Below are 6,411 nucleotides of genomic sequence, written 5' to 3' on the forward strand. Positions count from 1 at the left end.
AGTCGGTGCGCAGAACTGCACCTGTTAAGAAATCCTCTTGTAAAAAGTCAGGCTTGCATTATGCTCAAACTGCCTTGTAATTTGCCTTTCCTGATATCTATGTAATTTCTATCAAAGATTGAAATGTAATCAGACCTATTACTTTTGTTTTTCCCTTAATATGTTTTCTTGCACTGAATTTAGAAATTTAGGTATTCACCACCCATAGAATTTAGTTTCTGCTTTATATTTCTATTATTGCCTTTATGATGTATGTAGATGTTGCTTTTCTTCTGATTTGCATTCGAAAACAGCAAAAGTAGGTTTCACAGGCTTAACGACCACAATTGATTTTTAAAAAAAACTAAAAAAAGGGGGGATATGTTGGGAACCGCCCTGACTGGTATTAGAAGCTGAGACCCCCGCCTAGGCTAAAGCTAAGGGAACGCCCTTGGAACCCGTGAGCCCGGCAAGGAGAAAAAAGGCTTATCTCCCTGGCAGTAATGCTGTTTCTGCTGCTGAACCCCAGAAAAAGCTTGGTCGGTTAGCCAAAGACGGGTAAGATTCCCCACGGGGGAACAACCCAAGCCAGGCACGATCACTTTTGGGAGGCCCCCCCCCCAAAAGAAGGACTTGGGGGGCTGCAGCAAAAGGGGGGTGATGGACCCTCACTCCTCGGCTTTGACAAAGTCTGAGTTCTCAGCGTCCGGAAGAAAATCTCCTTATCTCTCGGTGGCTTTAGTTCCCGCGCTCCACCTAAGCCTGAAACAATGACGGGGAAGTGCAGCTCGGTACTGGGAAGTGCGGATTTCCCGGGGTGATCGGGCCTAAGAAAGAACATGTAAATTACTGTGAAACCTTCTTTGTCCAAGAATGCTCTTAGTTGAATGAGGAGGGTCTTAGGAGGAAGCTAGTTTGTTCCTCAGCCTTACAGCTCTTTGACCCCCAACTCAATAGACCGGCAGAGTTCTTTGTTTTATATGTTCCTTACTTCCCCTAATGAGTATTGTACGTTACCTGAGTTATTATGTAGCATGAGCCCTAATAAAAGCAGGTATGGACGGTGGATCAGCGCGCTCCCCACTAGGGGGGTGGCCATTCTGTCCCTACTTCCCCACAGAAACTGGTTTGTCTCTGTGCATGTGTGTTTTTTCTCGCGTATTGTCGAGCCATCCACAGTGTGCCGTGGTCACTGCTGGCCGGTGACCCACGCGCAACACTCTACAGAACCAAACAAATAAAACAAAGAAACAAAATCTAAATGCCAACAGTTCTTCTTTAATGTCTACTCTAGGGAATTAGCCAAATAGGGTGGGATAAGTTCTGTAGTTGTAGCTCAGGCTTGCTGGTGTCTGAATCTAGCGCTGCTTTAAATTTGCTGCCCGGACAGACCTCCTTGTCCATAAAAGGAACACAAGGCTACTAGGTCACATGAACAAGTTCACTTTTCATGAATTCAGCACATTAATTCACCCCATATTTATTAAGCATGCTCTATTGATCTTAGGGGCATAGTGAATGAAATGGATGTGACCCTTTCGCGGAGGTCTGTATCTGACGTTACAGAGAGAAGAAAAGAGACAAGTACAATACAGGTGGATGGGTGACAGTGATGAGTAACATTTTGAGGAAATATGCAAAAAGGCCATCTCTTTATCGGGACGGTAAGTTATTTGCAACAAGGAAGTCAGAGGGGGAGGGTATTCCGGGCACAGAAGAAAATGAATGAATACAGTTTTTATTTGTGTTTCCCTGTTCTGGAGATGACACAGTCCCGGCTCACCTGGGAACAAACATAAATAAGTGGGTGTTTACAGTCGATGTTGTGAAGTGTTAGGTGAGGTTTAGGTACACATTCCTCTGGGAGCCTAGAGAGGGGAAAGATTTTGTGGCTGGGATATCATGAGTTTGACTGACATACGGTGGCTGAAAATTATTTAGTTGTCAGGTACTGCCTTGACGTGTCTCTAAAATAGGCTGAGATATATTTACAAAGCAGGAATTCTCCAGGACACACTTGTTTTCCCTACATTGATGTGACGGTTACTGCCTACAGCTCAGTTCTGTGCGTAAACCACCCCCCCCCCCCCCGCAAACAAAACAAAAACAAACAAACGAAAAACCCCCAAACAAACCTGTTACTAGTGTGCTGTCCTAAAGATTCCTTGCTCCTGGGCTCACTGAGTAATTCAAAGACTTGGGAATGGACCCATTTGCTATTTCTGTGTTTCACAATGACCCTCTTCCCCCTGAGCATTCTGCTTCTGTCTCCTGGTCCTCAAATGTGGCACGTCTCTTCCACCCTGGCCTCCTCACACATTGTTCTCTGCTCTTGAGATGACTTTCCACTCTCTTTGCTTGAATAAGTCATCCCGTTCACGGTTTAGGCCTCAGCTTAAAGGAGTTTTTCTTAGGATTTTCTCTGACCCACCCCTTCCCTAGAATAGGGCAGGCCACTCTGTACTTTTTTTCATAGACTTATTACCATAATATTAGCAGAATATATAATTATTCATTTGAATTTTTGACTTAATTAATGGATTGATGAGGGCAGGCACCATGCTGTACATCTCTGTTGTTTCTTGCTGCATTTCCAGTGTCTACCATAGAGGCTGATATCTTAGTAGGCATCTAGTAAAATAATTTTTGAATGAATGGATTAATGAAGAGTAGGACTTATTTTTTTTCTTAGTCTCAAAGAGGATCAGAAGTGACAAAGCAGTAGGATAGAATGAAATATCAAGCCTAGAATTCAGACAATAATAACCATAACTTCTGAGCAAATGTGATATGCCAATGAATCAGGTTTTTAAAAATTATTGTAAATCTATGTAATAACTCTACTAGGGTGAAACCTGAAACTCAGGGGAAAAGGCCTCGCTAAGAGTCATGCAGCTGTCTGCGGAAGAGCAGATGTGCGTGCAGCTCTCTCTGACTCTAAAACTTCCTTCCACTGTGTGACACAGCATTGTATTGGTAGTTATTGTGGGCCAAGGAGCCTGGAAGTGGGTAATAGAGAGGTAACTAGTGGCTGCGTGCATCAAACCGGTACAATAATTCTGAATAAAGTAAGGGTGAGATCCAGAGATCAGAAGAGTCTGCTGAGACAAAGAGAAGCATGCTGTGCCATAAAACTACAGAGATGAGCCCTGGCTGGCATATCTCAGTGGATTGAGCGCAGGCTGCGAACCAAAGTGTCACAGGTTCGATTCCCAGTCAGGGCACATGCCTGGGTTGCAGGCCACGGCCCCCAGCAACCGCACATTGATGTTTCTCTCTCTTTCTCCCTCCCTTCCCTCTCTAAAAAATAAATAAATAAAATATTAAAAAAAACTTAAAAAAAAACTACAGAGATGAAATACAGTCTAGGGTGGTTGGGTGGATGAGAAGCAAACTAGGATTCAACATCCAAATAGAGAGGAGCCAGCTGCCCTGGAGAGCACTGGATGGAGGCCTCCACCCAGGTTCTGGGAAGTTCTGGTTTAACAACCATGGACTCCAAGTACGACAGCAGCAAGAAGAGAACCTCTCACTGCCTGAGGACACGAGCACAGAGTTGTTGCGAGAAGCTGGAGTCGCCATTCCCAAACGACATGTGGCTATGTCACCAGACGAAGCTTGTGTAATTGCCAAAAAATTAGGTTCGATAGATGTGTTAAAGGCACAGGGTTTAGCTGGTGGTAGTGAAAAGGGACATTTGAAAGTGGCCTCAAAGGAGGAATGAGAGAGTTTTTTTTCTCCAGAAGGAGCAAAAGCTGTTTCCTCATAAATGACTGGGAAAAAGTTGTTTACCAAGCAAACAGGAGAAAAGGGCAGAATTTGCAATCAAGTGCTGGTTTGTGAGCACAGGTATCCCAGGAGAGAAGGGTACTTGGCAATAACAACGGAAAGGTCATTTCAAGGTCCTGTATTAAGAGGAAGTTCTCAAGGTGGTGTCAACATTGAAGATGTTGCTGCAGAGAGTCCTGAAGCCGTAGTTAAAGAACACGTTGAAGTTGCAGAAGGCGTTAGAAAGGAACAAGCTGTCCGGCTTGCACAGCAGATGGGATTTCCACCTAATGCTGTGGATTCTGCGGCAGAAAGTGTGGTCCAGCTTTACCACCTTTTTTTCTGAAATATGATGCAGCCATGGTAGAAATAAATCCAATGGTAGAGGATTCAGATGGAGCTGTGCTGGGTATGGATGCAAAGCTCAGTTTTGATTCTCATTCAGCTTCTCTCCAGAAGAAAATGTTTGATCTCCAGGACTGGCCCCGGGAAGGTGGAAGGGACGGAGATGCAGCTAAGGCATTATCCACTACATCGGCCTCTATGGGCATATGGATTTTCTCGTGAATGGTGCTGGTTTGGCTATGGCCACAGCGGACATCATAACACTGCACGGAGGGATGCCAGCCACCTTTCTTGATGCCAGTGGCAGTGCTCCAGTCCACCAAGCAACAGAAGCGTTTAAGCTCATCACTTTTGATAAAAAGGTCCTGGCTGTTCTGGTCAACGTTTTTGGAGGGATCCTGCAGTGTGGTGTTACTGCACAGGGCACGGGCAGGGCAATAGAGGATTTGGAAATGAAAATACCTGTTGTATGGTCACAAGGTGCATGAGTGGATGACGCTAAGGCACTGGTAATGGACGGTGGTCCGAAAGCCCTTGCTTGTGATGACTTGGACGAAGCTGCTGAAATGGTTGTCAAGCTCTCTGAAATAGGGACCTCAGCCAAACAAACCCAGGTGGGTGTGAAATTTCAGTGGCCAGTCTGATCTGAGAATACAGTGGACGGCTGAAGGTTTTAAATGTGCTACAATCGTTAAAAGTGCTGTGTTCTGTGTTATTGTTTCTTTTCTCTTCAGTGCGTGAACATTATATTGTCACCTAGGCATAAAACCTTCCAAAAGCATCTGGTCTGCATTTACTTCTGTTGCTGAGAATGGGCTGTTTGTATGAAGAACGTGTAATGCGGTTACCTGCCTTCCTTTGCTGCGGCCTTCTTTGTCACTTCCACAGAATGTGACTGGCCACATGCCAGTTTACCATTGTTGGGTACAACGTTCTTCATTAATGAGTCCTGTGAATAAAATAAATGTGAATATAAAGCTTTATCCTTTAGTGTTAGGAGTATTGTATCTAATACCTAGCCTCATTAGCAGAGCAATGTAATAAAATGATGTTTTATGCAAGGAGCGTTTATCTTCAATGCCAAATAACGAACTAAACACACCAGTCACTATTTATAGACAAAACTTTCAAACACTCCTCAGAATATTCTTGTCGATATTTCAGTGAAGGAACCTCGTGACTGGAACACTGTTTTCATCATTACAGAACACTGACAGCCGCGGGTCCTCACGATCCTGTGATAAGGGGAAGAACCTGTGGGTTTGTGTCCAGCAAAGGCATGTTTACCAAGGACCTGGCAGACAAAACTGGCCATGTCAATTTAGGTTAATAAAAGTCTCCCAATGTGGAAAGGAAAAAAAGAAAAAAAAAGGATCCAAACAGAGGTTCTTTTCCGAGAGACCCAGAGGTGTGGGAGTCTCTGGGTCAAGATCTCTCTAGTCTGGGGCCCCGAAGCAGTGGTTGCCGCAGAATGGAGGCCCAAGGCCTGTCCGGCCCACGCTGCGCCTTGCAGACCACCCTCCCCACCGCGGCTCGGGGTCGGACCTCACCTCCGGAGAGGAGCTCCGGTTCCACGCGTCAGTACGAGTTTTTATCGCCGTGTGCTCGGAGTCTGTTTCTCCCCTGGCTTCTCCTCTCCCCTCTTTTCCCAGTGAAACTCCTAGACTCAGTGCTTTATTTCTGTTTACTAATCATTGTATCATTTTCCATACGAACAACTGTGGACCTACTTTTGCCCCACTCTGTATGTGTGTGCTGTCCATTTTTCTTTTCAGTATTAACTCGGCCAAATTTCTTCTCCTGCCAGAGAAATGGCAGGCCCAATTTTAAATGTCCCACATTGTTTTCGTGGGATGTATGACTACTGTGCTTAGTTTTGTTTCTCTTTTACAGAGGGTCTTAGAGTACTTGTATGTGCACACATGTGCTGTGTGTATCTTAGAATTCTTCATACGTGTATATAGCATGTTCACATCCTATGTGAAAACAATATCTACAGTTTATAATGTAATTATATATCATTACAGAAATCATATTATGTAAATTTATACATTCTCTGTAAATAAATAGAATATATTAAAGTTGTTTTTTACATAGTGTTGTCTTAAATTGATCCCCATGGAGTTCTTCCAGATGCACCAGTTTGATTTACTGTCCGTTCATTTATACACATTTTTATTCCACTTAAAACAATTACTTTCCCATGAGATTGGCGTTCATCTGAAAATGGACATCAGCGCCATCTGATTTGCGTGCCTGTTTTGCTCTCACGGGCAGTATGATTGCCCTTGGGGTGTAGCATTCAAGTTTGCTCTCTGC

The 6,411-nt window shown here is 44.2% G+C and overlaps 1 pseudogene; it reads left to right on the top strand.

The window, feature by feature from the left end:
• Window positions 1–3,361: 3,361 nt before the first annotated feature.
• Window positions 3,362–4,736, top strand: LOC123808117 (annotated as a pseudogene).
• The last annotated feature ends 1,675 nt before the right edge of the window (window positions 4,737–6,411 follow it).

Source organism: Phyllostomus hastatus, unplaced genomic scaffold (assembly GCF_019186645.2).
Source record: "Phyllostomus hastatus isolate PE091 unplaced genomic scaffold, TTU_PhHast_1.1 phas_contig_150, whole genome shotgun sequence".
In the NCBI taxonomy this organism is placed as follows: Eukaryota; Metazoa; Chordata; class Mammalia; order Chiroptera; family Phyllostomidae; genus Phyllostomus; species Phyllostomus hastatus.